Below are 19134 nucleotides of genomic sequence, written 5' to 3'. Positions count from 1 at the left end.
TTTATAGTTTTCCATATACAAGTAATTTACACATTTGCTTCATTTGCTTATTATCATAGATATCTGATTCTTTTAGTTGCTATTGTAAATAGATTTTTTGCTGGATTTCCTCTTCAGATTGTTCATTACAAATGTGTAGAAGCACTACTGATTTTTGAGGGTCAAGCTTGTTGAAAAAGAAGAATGAAGTTGGAAGACTCACACTTCTCAATTTCAAAATCTAGACTTACAGTAGTAAAGACAGCATGGTACTGGCATATGGATTGATATATAGATCAATAGAATAGCGTTGAGAGTCCAGAAGTAAACCCATACATTTGTGGTCAATTGATTTTTGAGAAGGGTGTCAAGACAACTCAATGGGGAAAGAATATTCTTTTCAATAAATGCTGCTAGGACAACAGAATATCCACATGCCAAATAATGAATTTGGACCCCTACATCATGCCATATACAAAAATTAACTTAGAGAGCAGGCCAGCCCACAAGCCAGATGGGACCTGGTAGGCTTACCACTCAGTCACTGCAAGTGGTGACATGGCAAGGAGACCGGCTCAGTTTCCATAAAATTATAAAAACAAGAAAACTCAATCCAACATTGCTAGTGATTTCAGAAATATGGCAAACCGGCCAACATCAAGAAAATTGGTGAACACTGGATGTCAGAACATCATCAGTAAAGGAAATAAGAAGTCAAAAAAATGGAAAAGAAAAAGAAGAGAAGGTTGAGAAGATGCACTAGAGTGAGAGTAAAGAAAACTGGGAAACAAAAATAAATGGTCTTCCTGAAAATGTCAGTGAAGATGAGGCTATGAGAAGTAATCAACAAGAGTTAAGCAGCACTCAGATGATTTCAGACCAGATAGTGTTGAAAGAGCAGTATCTCAGAAAATCTCAAGATGTCCATCTGAAGCAAATAAATCAGCACAAGGAAATAGGTGAAATGATACATGAAGTTGGGCGCAAGATAAAGAAAAGAGAGATAATTAAGATGAAGCTTCCAGAGTGAGAAGTGAGGGTAGTAATATACAATATTCCTTTAGAGGCCAAGGTAGAGGCTAGGCCAAGGAAGAGGAAGAGGCAAAGGAAATCCTCAAATGTGCTTTCATTATTCATATTATTATTAAGACATGGCAAAAGGACCTATCAACCATTTTAAATAGAACAGAACTTAATCCCACGATGATGTATTGCTATGATGATGGTACAGGTGTACAACTGTATCTTGTGGAAAATGCACTGCTTAAAGAGTATATTAAGTGCCAAATTGATTATTACGTCCGTATAGAGAATTTAGAGTGGATCTTCATTTTTAGGAGAAAGATGGATGAGTTTGGATTCTTGCCAATTTCCCTGATCACTGGTTTTCACTGTATCCAGGCTCTCGCTATAAACCTTAGTTACATTTTAAAGGAACTGCAAAATAGCACAGAAGTGGAAATTGTGGATGAGAAAAAAAGACCAATTTCTGGCCCTTGTCTACCTAGTGTGTCACAGACTACACTCAACTGAGTTTCTATCCAGAGTTCCTACCTGGCCACACCTTTGGCTCACGTATGAAGTCTGCCCCAAACTCTCCAAAACCAGAGATCCACTGAGTCCAAAGAAAAATGCTGAAACAAGCGCCTTCAAGCAATGTCTAGAGGTCTGTCTTCTAGGTTTGCCAACCTTGAACTCAAACTTTAGAATAGAAGTAAAAAAGAAGTATTGTCCATTTCTAGTGAAATTTAAAGAATTGACATCGGCACTTGGTGAGACAGCAAGTCAACTAAACCATCCAGAAGAACAAGAGCAAAAATAACTTTATTTTTCATTTGATGAAAACATGGAAAAAATAGAAGGATGAGGAAAATACTGATTGGTCAGATTATGAAATTGATGGCCAGGATTTAAACAAGATTTTGATTGCAATTCAGACACCACCTTACACCTTACTAGCTATCTGCATTCCTTTGGTATAAACTATAGTGGTGTGGTAGAAATAAGAAGGAATCTTTATCTGCCCCCGAAAATAAATGTTTGCATTTGGGTTAGAATACTGGGGAAAAGCAATACTACTATAATATGCCAACTACGAAAGAGATCTTGGTGAGAAATACAGTTGTAGAAACAAAAGCTGGCCAACTATGGTTAAATAGGAGGGGCTGCCTGTCCATGGGAATCTATATCATCAACAAAAGTTTGCTTTCCTTCTTGCCTCCAAATTTCCTTCTTTTTGGAATTTCCTTCACTGTTTTCAGCCTGTTACCTTCTTTAGCTACTGCCCTTTTGGAGACCTTGCCCCAGGATGTGTTAATTTGTCAGTAACTTAGAGCCTGGGCAGTTCTCTACCTGTCTTACTGCTGTGGGGAAGAAATATGTTTTTATAAAGTTTCTTAGTTGGTTCTGCACTCATACTCATTTGCTAAACCCTACCTTCTCTGCATAACTCCACCATCACACTTGATCTTTCTCCCACTCTTTCGGGGGAATTTTGGCTATACCCATTCTACCTTTTTCAAGTTGGAAGGGTGAATCATTATATTGATAATTCTTTTAGTCTCCAGTATCTTAGAACACCTAGGAGTAAAAACCTAAAATTGTTGAATTGTAACCCATACCAAACTATGAAACCTGTTTTATAGCTAATTGTTGTGTTGTGCTTTGAAATTAATTTCTTTTTTGTATATAAGTTATTTTTCACAAAAAAGAAAAAAAGTGATGATTTAAAAAGTACATATTCCCTCTAGCTTCCAATGTTCTGGAGCAGCTAGAAGGAAAAATATGAGAGGAAGGTATGGTAGCCCATGACAAACTCTGGGATCTGTCCTGTAACTACTTGTTGAAGAGTGCTTTGAAAACTATTGCTTTTTTCTTTGCTTTGTATATATGTCATATTATACAATTAAAAAAACTAAAAAAGATGTTTCTTAGTTGAAACTTTTTTCATTCATAAAGATTGTTAGTCTATTTATGATACTTAGGTTCTATAAGTAATATCTACCTGAAATCTTTTTTGGAACAGTAAGGGACATAATTAACTTCTAAAAATAATAGGCTAAATTGTACTTCCCCCATTCCCTATCTCTCTATCCAACTGTGTTCTTCACCAGAGCATATATCACCATCTACCATTTTACTTATTTTTTATTATGTTTTACTTATTTTTTCTCTTCTTAAGAGCACAATGGGTGTAAGATCCATGAGGATAGAAATTTTGGGCTATTTAATTTGCTATTATATCCCCAGTGCTAGAAGAGTTCCTGGCACAAAATAGTGTCAATTCATATTTGTTAAATTGATAAATGAATTATGCATTAAACATGATGGGCTGATCAAAGAAACTTAACCACTCTGTATAATGTTGATTCTGTGGAAAAATACTTTTAGAGTTCTAAATAATGAACTTCCAAACCAATTTGACAAGCATCTATTATTTGTAGGTGGTTATTTATTTCCTTTAACTAAAGTGTAGACAACAATACTAAAAAGCCATATATTAAGTTGCTGAAGCAAGTGTTGGCCTTATCCATTCAATATTAATCAGAGAAAAGTAATCTTGGTTATATGGCTTTAAGCATTATGGATCTATTTGCAGATACGTCTTATTTTAGCCTGATCCTTATGAATATTCTCATCATCTAACTCATCCTCCTTGGTTTTAATTCTGTGCTCAATATGTACTTTCTCATTTGAATTGTACTTTTTAATGTAAGTTTACTTAAAGGGAGAGAAAATGATGATTTAACATATGTTTTATTGAACTCTTACCAAGTACAAAACACTTTATTATGTCCCGGGCATAGCATGGGAAGATCACGATTAGGGTCTCTACATTCCTGGCATTTACAGATAATTGAAGAAACATTAACTAAGTAAATCCACAATAAATATTTAATTATAAATTATTATAAATTTTCTAATGGAAAAGAACAGGGATTGGATTCCGTGGTCAAAGAAGACCTCTGAGAAAGTGACAATTAAGATGAGGTCTGAAATATGATTGGGAGTTACTCACACAAAGAACAGAAAAACAATGTTCCAGGAGGAGGGAACAGCAAGTGTCAAGAGTCGGAGGTGGGGGGAAGGCCACGGTGGCTCAGCAGGCAAGAATGTTTGCCTGCCATGCCAGAGGACCCGGGTTCGATTCCGGGTGCCTGCCCACGTGGAAAAACAAAAAAAGAGTTGGAGGTGGGAAGAGAATTTGGCAAGTTTAAGGAACAGAAAAGAGGTAGTTTGTCTATAGTATTATATGAGGACAATTATAGATACATAGAGAGGATTCCAATCGTACAAGGTTTTGTGGGTCATGTTAAATAGTTTGGAATTTAATCCAAAGTAAAAATGCATGCTCTGCATGGTTTTACACATGCAACATGACTTGATATAATTTGCATTTTAAAAGACCACTCTGGCTGCTGTGAGGAGAATGGAGTGGATGGGGAAAGAGCAGGCGGAAGAGCTCCAGTTCAGAGGCTATTGAAGTAGTCTAGGAGAAAGATGTTGGTAGCTTAAGGTAAACTGGTGGCAGAAGAAATTTAAAAATGAGGAGAACCAGATCTGAGCCCTGAAGAATGATCATTTTGAAGTTTATAAGAAAATGTAGTGTTGTAAAAGGGTAAAATAAATTGGGTAGATGGAATTACGAGTGGTCAGTGGGAGGGAGGAGTAAGAGGTATGGTGTGTATGATTTTTAAAAAAATTTTTCTGAAGTGATGCAAATGTTCTAAAAAATGATCATGGTGATGAATACACAACTATGTGATGATATTGTGAGCCAATAATTGTACACCATGTATGGAATGTTTGTATGTTAAAAACGTTTGTGTTTGTATGTTGTTTCATAAATAAAAAAAAAAAATTTTAATGTGGTATTGTGGAAGCCAAAATTTTGGCCAAGAAGGAGGGAGTAATCAGGTGTATCAGAAACTAATGAGAGGTTGAGTAAGATAAAACTGAAAAATCTGCCAAATCAATGTGGCAGTTTGGTGATATTTTCTGACTGCTGCAAAAGGAGTTTTGGTGGATTCAGAAGCCGTGCTCAGGTGGGCCAAAGAGTGAATAAAAGTTTTCTGTTTCTCTGCTTAAGACTAAAATTGCAGATCGATAGATGAGAAAACATCCACTTAAAAGCCTTGAAGATCTGTAAGTTAAGGAATTATGAGTATAAAACCTAACAGAAGGGGACAATATTGAAAAGGAGAGCGCTGAAACCAGTTTTGTCCAGAAAACAGTTGCAGAATTTGAGGAAAATTTTGAATGACCCAAACCAACCAAAACAGGGTAAAAGACCTAAGCCCAGATACAAACCAAAAGTGGGGAGTCTACATGAAGTCCTTTTCCCATAAAATTGGTACCCAACAGGGATATACCTTCAGGGGAAGAAAATTTAACTTGCTTTCCCACCCACTTCTCCAGGGGACTAAAAAGAACTTCTCCTTGGTGGTGCTGAGAACCAGAAGAAAAGAAAATGGCCCAGCAGTTATAATCACAGAGCCCAAATTTACCATTCAGGATGACTCGAGAAACTTCTAGTCATAACTTTAAAGTGATCCTGGACTGTCAATATTCTTAGACACCTTGCAGAAGCAAAAATACCTCCTTTGTGAAGAAATTCACCTTTATTCTAGACCTCAAAGAATTTACCTAAATTATTTTATAAGGGAAGTTAGTGAGTTAAAATACTCCTAACAGACTGTAATGGCAGTATTTTAGAAATGACACAAATGTTATATACTCAAATAATGTCGTGTTTATTAAAAACTACAGTTAGGGACCTAAGAAATGTACACTAAATATACTACTGATGTACATTTTTTTGTACATTAATACCAAAATATAAATACTTCCCATAAGATGATAATGCTACCTGGGGATGTAAGTGCTGTATAAATTTTGCACTTTTTTTCAGCAGGTGAAAGAAGTCAGTCACAATAGGTCACATATTGTATGATTTCATTTTTATGAAATATCCAAAATATGGAAATCCATAGACAGACTAAATTCGTGGTTGCCAAGGCTGAGGTAGGGGAAATGGGAAGTGACTGCTAATGGGTATACATTTTATTTATTTTTTAACATGGGCAGGCACCGGGAATCGAACCCGGGTCCTCTGGCATGGCAGGCAAGTGTCCTTGCCTGATGAGCCACTGTGGCCCGCTCAGGGTATACGTTTTTTTTGGAGGTGATGAAAATGTTCTGGAATTGTGTAGTCTTGATGGTTGCACAACCTTGCAAATATGCTAAAAGCCACTGCATTGTACACCTTAAAAGGGTGAATTTTATGATGTGTGAACTATATCTTATGTTAGTTTGTAAGCTTCCGGAATGCAACACACCAGAACTGGAAAGGCTTTTTATTTTTATTTTATTTTTTTAAATTTTTATTAATAAAACCAATTAACATACAATATGAACATTCCTTCTTTTCATCACATAGTTGTATATTCACCATCATGATCATTTCTTAGAACATTTGCATCAATTCAGAAAAAGAAATAAAAAGACAACAGAAAAAATTCATACATACCATACCCCTTACCCCTCCCTTTCATTGATCACTAGCATTTCAATCTAAATTTATTTTAACATTTATTCTCCCTATTATTTATTTTTATTCCTTATGTTTTACTCATCTGTTGATAAGGCAGATAAAAGAAGCATCAGACACAAGGTTTTCACAATCACACAGTCACACTGTGAAAGCTGTATCATTGTTCAATCATCATCAAGAAACATGGCTACTGGAACACAGCTCTACATTTTCAGGCTGTTCCCTCCAGCCTCTCTGTTATGCCTTGACTGAAAAGGTGATATCTAATGCATAAGAATAACCTCCAGGATAACCTCTCGACTCTGTTTGGAATCTCTCAGCCATTGACACTTTATTTTGTCTCATTTCTCTCTTCTCGCTTTTGGTTGAAAAGGTTTTCTCAATCCCTTGGTGCTGAGTCCCAGCTCATTCTAGGATTTTTGTCCTATGTTGCCAGGAAGGTCCACACCCCTGGGAGTCATGTCCCACGTAGACAGGGGGAGGGCAGTGAGTTTGCTTGTCGTGTTGGCTGAGAGAGAAGCCACATCTGAACAACAAAAGAGGTTCTCTGGGGGTGACTCTTACCCCTAATTTTCAGGCTTCGCCTATCCTTTGCAGGGATAACTTTTATATGAGCAAACCCCAAGATTGAGTAGCCTTGATTCTTGAAGATGATTGTATAAAGATATAACTTTTACAATGTGACTGTGGGATTGTGAAAACCTTTTTTCCATTGCTCCTTTTATCCATGGTATGGATGGATGCATTAAAAAATATGGTTAAAAATAAATAAATAATGGGGGCAACAATGTGTAATATAAATTGGGTAGATGGAAATACTAATGCTCAGTGAGAGGACGGCATTAAGGGTATGGTATGTACGAGCTTTTTCTTTTTTCTTTTTATTTGTTTTTCTGGAGTGACGCAAATGTTCTAAAAAATGATGATGGTGATGAATACACAACTAAGTGATGGTATTGTGAGCCACTGATTGTACGCCATGTATATACCATATGTGTGTGAAGATTTGTCAATGAAAAGACTTTTTTAAAAAACACGGTGTGAAAATAAAAAAATAGAACATATAAGATGAAACATAACAGAAATTTTGGGAATGATAAGAATAATTAATAATATTAAAAATACACTAGAGGCATACAACAGCAGTGAACCAAAAGACAAAGCAATGGAAACATTTTAGACAGAAACATGGATAGAGCAATAAATGGAAAAAATTGAACAGGGTCTCAGGGATTTGAATGACAGCATGAAACACATAAACATACATGTCATGTGTTTCCTAGAAGGAGAAGAGAAAGGAAAAGGGAGCAGAAAGAATATTTAAGAGAATAATGGCCGACAATTTCCCAACTCTTATGACAGAAATAAATATACATGCCCAAGAAGTACTACATACTCCAAACAGAATAAACCATAATAGACTTACTCCAAGACACATAATAATCTCAATGTCAAATGGCAAAAATTAAGAGAGAATCCTGAAATAAGTAAGAGAAAATCATTTCATCAGATAAAATCGCTTATCTTCTGATTTCTCATGAGAAACCATGGAGTCAAGAAGGCAGTGGTGTGATATATTTGAGGTATTGAAAAAGAAAAACTGCCAATCGAGAATTCTTTATCTGGTAAACTGTCCTTCAAAAAATGAGGAACTGTTTAAAATATTCACAGGTAAACAAAAACTGAGAAATATTGTAAACAAGAAACCTGCCCTCCAAGAAACACTAAAGGGAGTTTTGCAAGCTCAAAGGAAAAGACAAGAGAAAGGATTGGAGTAAAATATATAAATGAAGATTATCAGTAAGGTTAACTAAAAGAGTAAAAAAGAAAGGGAAAAAATGATACGACATAAAAAATAAGGGATAAAATGGTTGAAGTACTCCCTTTAATAACATTGAATATTAATGATTAAACTCTCCAATCAAAAGACACATTGGCAGAATGGATAAAAAGTATGATTCCACAATATGCTATCTACAAGAGACTCACAATAGACCCAAAGACACAAATAGGTTGAAAGTGAAATGTTGGAAAAAGACATTCCACACAAACAGTAAATAAAAAAAGAGACTGTGTAGCTATACCAATACTGGACAAAATACATTTTAAATACAAAACTGTTATAAGGGACAAAGAAGGAAACAATGTGTGAATAAAAGGGGCAATCCACCAAGTATAACATTCACAGATGTTTAACATTGTACTCAGTGGTGAAAGACTATAGCAGTCTAGGGAGAAAATCAGGAGGAGAATTCTGTTTGCAATGGCAAGTAAAAGAATCAAATGCATGGGAATAGATTTGACCAAGGATGTAAAGGACTGAAACACAGAAAACTGCAAGACATTGTTAAAAGTCAAAGGACCTAAATAAATGGAGGGACATTCTGTGCTCATGGATTGGAGGACTAAGCATCATGAAGATGTCAATTCTGCCCAGATTGATTTACAGATTCAGTGCAATCCCAGTCAAAATTTCAAAAACTTCCTTTTAGAAAAGGAAAAGCCAATTATCAAACTTATTTGGAGGGGTAAGGGACCCAAAGTTTCCAAAAAGTGTCTTGAAGGGGAAAGTCGAGTTTATAGGACTCACACTTCCTGGTTTTGGAGCATGTTATGGGGGCTGCAGTGGTGAAAACAGCATGGTACTGGAATAAAGATAGAAATATTGACAAACGGAGTCAAGTTGAGAGTTTGGAGAGAGACCCTCTCATCTATGGCCTGTTGATGCTTGATGGGGCTACCAAATCCTCTTTGCTGGGAAGATATGGTCTCTTCAATGGATGGTGCTGGGAGAACTGGATTTTCATAGGTGGAGGAAAGAGGGGGGACCTGTGTCTCACACCATGAGGAGAGTAGATGGGAGACCTAAATATGGGAACTGGGACCATGGTGCTCCTGGAGGAAGATGTGGGGAAGCATCTTCAGAATCTTGTGGTGAGAAAATTTTTCTTAGACTTTATACCCAAGCACAAGTAATGAAAGGAATAATAGATAAATGGAACATCCTTAAAATTAAAAGCTTTTGTGCATCAAAGGACTGTGTCAGAAAGGTGGGGAGACAACCTACTCAATGGGATAAAGTGTTTGTAGACCACATATCCAATAAAGGTTTAATGTCCAGAATGTCTGAAGAAATCCTTCAACTTAACAGTGAAAAGACAAACAACCCAATTAGCAAATGGGCAAAAGACCTGAATAGATATTTCTCCAAAGAGGAAAAACAAATGGCCAAAAAGCACTTGAAAAAGATGCTTAACATCACTAGCTATTAGGGAAATGCAAATCAAAATCACAATGAGAAATCATTTCACACCCACTAGAATGGCTACTATTAAAAAAATAAGAAAACTACTAGTGTAGGAGAGGATGTGGAGAAAACTCATTCACTGCTGGTGGAAATGTGGAGTGGTGAAGTCATTGTGAAGGATGATTTGGCAATTCTTCAGGAAGCTAAGTATAGAGTTGCCATATGATCTGGCAATCCCACTACAGGTATATACCCAGAAGAACTGGGAGCACGGATGCGAACAGACATTTGCAAACTTATGTTCATGGTGGTATTTTTCACAGTTGTGAAAAGATAGAGGCAGCCACAGTTTCCATTAGCAGATGGAATGGATGAATGGACAGAATGTGTTGTATATATGTGATGGAATATTGTTGGGCTGTGGAAAGGAATGATGTCCTGATGCCTGTGACAATATGATGAACCTTGGAGGACATTATGCTGTGAAATAAAGCAGACACAAAAGGACAAATGTTGTATGATCTCACTCTTATGAACTGACTAAAATAAGCAAGCTCAGGTGGTGTGACCGTGGCTCAGTGGCAGAATTCTCGCCTGCCATGCCGGAGACCCGGAATCGATTTCCGAAGCCTGCCCATGCAAAAAAAGTAATAATAATAAGCAAGCTCATAGGGTTAGAATCTAGAATATAGGTCACAAGACAAAAGATTGGGGTTATGGAATGGGGAGTTGTATAGAATTTCTATTTAGACAGATGGTAAAGATGTGGGAATGGATGGGGGTGATGGTAGCACATTATCGCGAGTATAATCAACAGCACTGAACAGTATAAGTGAACGTGATTAAACAGGGAAACTTTAGGATGTATATATTACTAGAATATAAATTAAAAGAAAAAACAAAGGACCGTTCTGTACAGTGAGCCCTATTGTAAATGATGGACTATAGTTAATAGTACAACTATAAGAAAGTTATTTCATGCTTTATAGCAAATGTATGACAGGTGCTAATAGAGGGATGTGTGGAAAAAATACACCTAATGTAAATAGTGGATGACACATACAACTATTTTAATAATCTTTCATCAATTGTAACAAAGGTAACTACTGTTAAAAATGCAATTATTAAAAAATGGCGATATCACTCTATAGCTATCAGAATGTATTATATTAAAAATAGTGACAAAACCAATTGCTATCAAGGATGCAGATAAACTTTGTTACTCATTGTGTTGGTTTGAAAGGATGTATGTACCCTAGAAAAACCATGTTTTAAACCTAATCCCATTTTGTAAAGGCAGCCTTTTCTTCAGTGCTGGTTTGAAAGGATGTATGTACCCTAGAAAAACAATGTTTTAAACCTAATCCCATTTTGTAAAGGCAGCCTTTTCTGCGAATCCCTATTCAGTACTATATGGTTGAAACTGTGATTAGATCATCTCCCTGGAGATGTGACTCAATCAAGAGTAGTTGTTAAACTGGATTAGGTGGAGACATGTCTCCACCCATTTGGGCCGGTCTCGATTAGTTTACTGGAATCCTATAAAAGAGGAAACATTTTAGAGAATGAGAGAGATTCTGAGAGAGCAAAGAATGACATAGCCAAGAGAAGTAGAGAGTCCACCAGCCAGCAATCTTTGGAAATGAAGAAGGAAAATGGCTCCTGAGGAACTTCATGAAACAGGAAGCAAGGAGAGAAAGTTAGCAGATGATGCCATGTTCACCACGTGCCTTTCTACTTGAGAGGGAAACCCTGAGTTTCATCAGCCTTCTTGAACCAAGATATCTTTCTCTGGATGCCTTAGACTGGACATTTCTATAGACTTGTTTTAATTGGGGCATTTTCTCGGCCTTAGAACTGTTAACTAGCAACTTATTAAATTCCCCTTTTTAAAAGTCATTCCATTTCTGGTATATTGCATTCCAGCCGCTAGCAAACTAGAACACTCATACATTACTGCTGGGAATGCAAAATGACACAGCCTCTCTGGAAAGCAGTATGGCCAACTCATACAAAACTAGTCATGCAGGGCGGGCCACAGTGGCTCAGCAGGCAGTTCTCGCCTGCCATACTGGAGACCCGGATTCGATTCCTAGTGCCTGCCCACCTTAAAAAAACAACAACGCTAGACATGCTACTACCATACAATCCAGCAATTGCACTCTTGAGCATTTATCCCAGAGAACTGAAAATATGTTTTCACAAAAAAAACTGTACATGAATTGTTTTTACTATTCAAACAATTTACAAATTTAATTGAAAATAGTAGCAAATCTGAAAAATCACAGAGAAAATAGTTATACATTTGCTAATGTTAAAGGCTATTTTTAATTTTCAGCTTTGATGTAAACTTAGTAGTTTAGGTGCCTTTGGTTTAAGCATGTACATGAATTTTTATAGCAACTTTCTTTGTAATTGCTAAGAAATGAAACAGCCTAGATGTCCTTTAATGGATGGATGAGTAAACAAATTGTAGTATATTCATACCACGGAATACTATTTGGGATAAAAGGAATGAACTACTGAAACACACAACAATCTTTTTTTTTTAATTTTGTAACAAATAAACATTTTGTTTGCTTTAGTCTCACACATAAGGTGACATTTTAAAATATTTATTACCATCTATTTTCAGCACCCTGCAATAATGATATTCCTTTGTTCTTCCTCATGCAAAAACATTTTTAAAATTTGTGCATTTAATCACTATTATTATACACTCTAGGCGTTCCTAGATTATACCATCTCAATCTTTAACGTCTATCTTCACAACAATCTTAACGAATCTCTGAAGAATTATGCTGAGTGAAAAAAAAACAGTGCCAAAAGGTTACAAACTATGTGATTCCATTTGTACGGCATTCTTTAAATAACAAAGTTACAGACATGGAGAACAAATTAGTTTGGGTTTTAGGAGGAATGAATAGAAAGTGGGTGCTACAATAACATGACAACTTGTGGGATCCTTGTAGTGATGGAAATACACTGTATCTTCATAATAGCAACATTAATATCCTGAATGTGATACTATCCTATAGTTTCACAAGATGTTACTAACAGTGGGAGAAGCTGGATAAATGTTGCATGAAATCTCTCTGTGTTATTTCTTACATCTGCATGTGAATTTACAATTATCTCAAATAAAAAGTTTAATTCATCAAGAGTAGTCTGAACAATTCTTTCTTTTTTCTCATTGTATAATTTATGATATGGAATGAGTATCTTTTTTATGCCTTGCTGAGTTGTCATATTCCATTCTATGTTTGAATCTGCTTCCAACAATTTTTCCTTTGTGCAGTCAATGTTGTGAAATATTTTTGAGAGTTCCTTTACTGTGAATTTTTTTCCTTTCATCACATTACTTTTCTCATTTATACTGATAAGTTTACCTTTACTAGTTTCCTAAGGTTGTGTATCTAGAGTCTCTTGAGTGATAGCAGTGTCAATATTCCCACAAGCAGCTATCTCTTCTATGACATCATTTACATTAGATTTGAGTTTTGCTTCCAGTTTTATCCCTTCCATTTTTTCTGCATGCTTGTCTTTGTTGGACATTTCCCTCTTTTTACTTTCCATTTTTGTAAAACGTCACTTGGTTTTATCACTAGGATTCATGGAGGCAACATATTTTGTTGTCTGTGCATGAACTGACAAATGAAGTGACAAATCACTGACAGACTCTGAAAGTAGTGATGTGATTGGTTGCTGGTCATAACGCACATTTGTTATTTATGTAGTTATTTATGAAGTAAAGAGCTAGCAGCAAAGCCTACATTGTATGTAATTACTTGCAGTTAATATACTGTGCTAACTGAAATTTGAACTGCATTTGTGCTACTTTTGTTTCACACTTTAATTTTACGTATGTTACAATCCCACAATACATTGTTATCACCTTTGCTTTAGACAGTTAACTATTTTTTAAAAATTTAAATAAGAAAAACCTTTTATACCTATCCACATATTTACCATTTCAAGTGATCTTTATTCTTTTGCATAGATCCAGATTTTCATCTTGTATCATTTTCCTTAAACCTGAAAGGCTTCCTTTAACATTTCTTGTAATGATGGTCTTCTGGTGATGAATTATTTCAGCTTTTTATGTCTGATAAGGTCTTTATTTTTGCCTTTGTTCTGGAAAGATGTCTTTACTGGGTAAAGAATTCTACGTTGACTGTTTTTCACATCTTTAAAGGCATTGCTTTACTGTTCTTGGTTTGTCTTCTTTCCGATGAGAAATCTGCTGTCCTCTGTATGTAATGTGCCATTTTTTCTCTGGCTGCTTTTAAGATTTTCTCTATCACTGGAGTTTAGAAATTTGATTATTACACACCTTGGTGGTGTTTTTTTTTCGTGTTTCTTGTCCATGGATGTGTTAGTTTGCAAGCTGCTGGTATGCGATATAACAGAACTGGAATGGCCTTTATAAGAGGAATTTAATAAGTTACAAATTTACAGTTCTAAGAAAGTGAAAGTGTCCAAATTAAGGCAACATGAAGAGGTTACCTTCACTCAAGAAAGGTCAACGGGTCAGGAACACCTCTGTCAGCTGGGTGGTCACATGGCTGGCATCTGCTGGTCCCTTCCTCTTGGGCTCCATTGCTTTCAGCCTCTGTTCCAGTGGGTGTTCCTCACTTGGCTTTTCCAGGACTGGCTTCCATCTCTTGGCTTCCCTGGGCTCTCTCCAGGTTTGGCTTCTTAACATCTCATAGCTACATCTGCTGGGCTCCAAGCATCTCCAAACATCAGTGTGTCTGTTCTCCAAGTGTGGGCATCCTTGTCAGCTCTGTTCTGAATTTTCTGTCGATTCTGTCATTTCTGACTGTCTCCAAAATGTTTCCTCTTTTAGAAGATTCCAATAAACTAATCAAGACCCACCTGGAATGGATGGAATCATATCTCCATTTAATCAAAAGGTCACACCCACAATTGGGTGTGTCACATCTTCATGGGAATAATCTAATCAAAAGTTTCCAACCTACAGTGTTGAATTAGGATTAAAAGAAACGTCTGCCTCTACAAAATTGAATTAGGATTAAAGCATGGCTTTTGTGGGGTATATAATACTTTCAAACCAGCACATTGGGGGTTGTTTATCTCACTAATCTTTGACTGCTCAGTACTTAGCACACTCCCTGGTAAGTAGTAGATAAATCAAAAAATATTTTCTGAATAAAACTGAATGACTTTGCAAAGTAAATCAATTAAATGGATGTATATCTGTATCTTCAAATATTTTAATTTTTTAAACCAAAATCACTTGCACTTAGATGTATTACCTTTTTCTGTGGGCTCCTACTCTCATTCCAGTTCCTTCCACTCCTTGCCTTGCACTTTAAACTCCAGTAAATCTGAACTGTTTTAAGTTTTCCAACTCACCATTCTGCTTCATGCTTCTGTGCCTTTTCACATGCTGTCCCCTCTGCTTTTACTTCCAGTGCCTGTCTGAAGAAAAGCTACTCATCTTTCAAGATCCAGTTCAGATGGTTTGACCTCTACTGACCTTAAGACTTCCTTGATTTAAACACCCTTCCCATATGACTGACCACTCTTTCATCTGAGCCCTTCCCTAATTTCTAGGTATTTCTATCATTGCAATTATTATATTTTTCAATTTGCATATCTCTATCACTTAGCATAATTCCAGGTGCATTGAGGTTCTCAGCAAATGTTTGTTGAATAAATATGAGTTTGGGGAAGTTTAAGAAAAAGAGTAGAGAAATAAGGAGAAAGCGCTATAAGGGTGAACTCAGTTGCTTTTTTAAAAAAATTTTGTATCAAGGTATACATGCAGAAAAAAGTACAAATCTTAAGTGCACACCTCCATAATTTTCTACAAAGCATATGTATCAATGCATCCCCAAACCAGAACAAGAAATAGAACATCACCAGGACCCCAAAAGTCTGCTTCATGTACTTTTCCAGTTACTATGCCCCTAAGGTGACCACTACCATGAGTTCTAACACCAGGGATAAGTTTTGCCTATCTTCCAACTTCATATAAATGGACTCATTCAGAATGAACTTTTCTTTGTCTGAATAATTTTTCTCAATGTAATTGGTAAGTTTTTTTTTTTCTGTATGCTGTATGGCAGGGGTCACATTTCATCCTTTTTCCATGTAAGTATCCCCTTATTGCACCACCATTTTGTCTAATTTGGTTTTGTTTGTTTGTTTGGGGAGTGCATGGACTGGGAATCAAACCCAGGTCTCCTGCATGGCAGGCAAGGATTCTACCACTGAACTACCATTGCACCCCCTCAATATAATTTTAGTGGGATTCATCCCTGCTATTGTTCATATCCATTACTGTATAACAGTAGCGCTCAAAGTGTGGTGCCCAGACCAATAACATTAGCATCATCAAGAAACTGATTAGAAATTCTGTTCTTGGGGCCCTGGTCTCCGGACCTGCTAAAGTGGAAACTCTCGGGGTACAACTCAGAAATCTATTTTAACAAGAACTTTTGGTGGTTTGAATGCATGTTAAACATTGAGAACCATAGCTGTATATTTTCCCATTGTGTGAATACACCACAACACATCCGTTGTACCAATGATGAATATTTGCACTCTGTCTGGTTTTGGGTTATTGGAAATCATGCTTCTCTGAACTTCCTGCACATGTCTTTTGCTGCACATACACAGTCATTTCTGTTGGGTGTATGTTTAAGAGTGGAATTGCTGGGTCATTGGATATTCGTATCTTTAGCTTCAGTTTTCCAAACCATTGTTTGCACCCATTTATACTCTTACCAGGCAAATGTTAGAAACTCCAGTGGCTCCATATCCTTGTGAACACTTTGAATTGCCAGTCTGTAAATCTGGCCATTCTAGTGGATGTCTAATGATATTTCATTGTAGTTTTAAATTGCCATTTCCGGATGACTGCTGCAGCTGAACACATTTCCACATGTTTACTGACCACTCGGATATCCTCTTTCATGGAGGATTTCAATTGGCCAGACTTTAAACTTCAAATTCACACAGGCCCTATGTGAATTTTTATATTCTATATTATAGACAAGTCTGGATCAAAATCTGGAACTATTATTGCTAGCACTACTATTACCAATAATGTCTAAGATCTATTAAGCATGTTGTATTTACCAATCACTGTTCTAATAGCTGTATATATATTAACTAATTTATCCTCGCAGCCACACTGTGAAGTGAATAATATAATTGTTTTCAGTTTTCCAATGAAGAGCATGGGACACAAAGAAGTTAAGTGACTTCCTTAAGGCCACATAGCTGCTAAGTGGTAGACCTGATATTTGAACACAGATAGGTTCCAGAGTCTGAACAAGCATTATCAAACTATATTTTAGCAAAATATAATGTATCAGTAGTTTAAAAACTATTATTGTTCATCCCTGCTATTGGAAAAAGTGAAAGTCAGAATAAGAGATAACTAGTATGGTGGTTTGGGGGATGTGCAACCCAGAAAAAAACATGTTCTTAAACTTAATCCATTCTTGTGGGTGTGAACCCATCGCCAAGTAGGACCTTTTGATGAGGTTGTTTCAGTTAAGGGATAACCCAACTCAATCAGGATGGGTCTTAATCCTAATATTGGAGTCCTTTATAAACAGAATGAAATTCAGACAGAAAGAAAGCTACAGGAAGCAACAAGCTGAAGATCAACAGAACCCGGAAGAGAAGGGCAAGGTCAGGAGAGGGTGTCATGTGCACTGCCATGCAACAGAAGAGTCCAAGAGCAAGGATTACCAACAATCGGCCTCAGAATGCTGGTCTTTGGGAAGAAAGCATCACCCTGATGATGCCTTAGTTTGGCATCAGTTCCCATTTTTAAGTCAACCCTTTGCATGGTATTTACTTGAGCACACAAGCTAACTAAAAGAACTGGCTATCAGGTCTCCCTACCAGTAATAGTTAGATGCCCTTTATATGTCAGTGATACATAGTGGTTTAGAGACTCCAGAGCCACATGTGCCTGAGTTCAAACCCCAGCTCTACAATTTACTTATTGTGTGATCTTAGGCAAGTTATTTAACATCTCTGTGGCTCAGTTTTCTCATCTGTAAAATGGGTAGAATAATAGTACCTGCATCGTTAGATTATTGTTGTGAGGGTTAAATATGAAACACTCCTGGCACATGGTATGTGGTCAATTCATTCATTCAACAAATATTTATTCAGTACCTACTATGTGCCAGGTAAATCAAAGATCCCCGCTCTCTTGGTGCTTACAATGCTTGGGGTAGGGGGCAGCAGAAGATAAACAATAAGATAATACAGTATATTAAAAAAGGATAAATGCCAATATTTTTTAGAAAGTAGAACAGAGCACGTGGTAGTGGGAATGCTGGAAGGATCTAAAACTGTCATTATTAAGTTGGATGATCAGGGTAGGCCTCACCGAGAAGCTTAGATTTAAACAAAGTCTTGAGTGAGATGATGAAAATATATGGATATTTTGGGGAAGAGCATTCCTGCCAGAGGGAACCGGTAGAACAAAGTCCCTAATGGTGTGAGAATGCCAGGGTGTTCACCAAACACCAAAAAAAGCCAGTGCTATTGGAGTGGAGTCATCTAGAGGGCCTGTGGTAGAGAGGAGGTCACAGAAGTATCGTGGGTTGGGGTGGGGTACTCGATGTAAATACTGAAGGGTCTTGTAGGCTATTGTATTTTGACTTTTACTGTAAGTCAAATTCTGAACACTTGTAGGTGTTTTTTTTTTTGTGGGGGGGGGGGGGTTGGTGGTGCATGGTCCTGGGAATCGAACCTGGGTCTCCCACATGGGAGGCACGCATTCTACCACTGAACCACCTGTGCACCCCACCTTGTAGGCTTTTGAGCTGAGTAGTAACATGATCTGGCTTGATATTTTATAATGGCCTCACAGGAGACTGTGCTGAGAATAAACTGTGGGTGGGCAAGGGGAGAAACCGAGAGACCAGTTAGGAGGTTTTGTAGTGGGGGCTGGGATCAGGATGCTAACAGTGGAGATGGTGAGAAGCTGCCAGATTCTGGATATATTCTTTGCTGACAAATGGCATGTAACGTGTGAGAAAGGTTAGCTATTATCATCTGAATGAATAATTTAAATATTTATCCACATGTAAATATCTGCCTATAAATGTATGTTTTTTCATCACCCCAAATATCCCAGGTTTGAGGCTACTCAAGCAAGGATCATTTGCCAGGGCAATCAAGAGAAGCTTATTTTACTGTGTGATCAAAGGATATATCACATTACTTCTCTGGGTCTTGATCTTCTAGGGGGTAAAATGAGAAGGTTGGGCTCCATGTTTCAAGTCTTTCCATCTTGGCAATTGTATGCCTATTTGATTCTACTATTATCCAGAGCCTTGTTGCCTTGGTAATGATG

General features: G+C 36.9%; 1 pseudogene; it reads left to right on the top strand.

The window, feature by feature from the left end:
* Positions 1-618: 618 nt before the first annotated feature.
* Positions 619-1801, top strand: LOC143671753 (la-related protein 1B pseudogene; annotated as a pseudogene).
* Positions 1802-19134: the final 17333 nt, after the last annotated feature.

The sequence above is a fragment of the Tamandua tetradactyla genome, chromosome X (genome assembly GCF_023851605.1).
Source record: "Tamandua tetradactyla isolate mTamTet1 chromosome X, mTamTet1.pri, whole genome shotgun sequence".
Taxonomy (NCBI): domain Eukaryota; kingdom Metazoa; phylum Chordata; class Mammalia; order Pilosa; family Myrmecophagidae; genus Tamandua; species Tamandua tetradactyla.
This window is presented reverse-complemented; position numbering and strand designations above follow the sequence as displayed.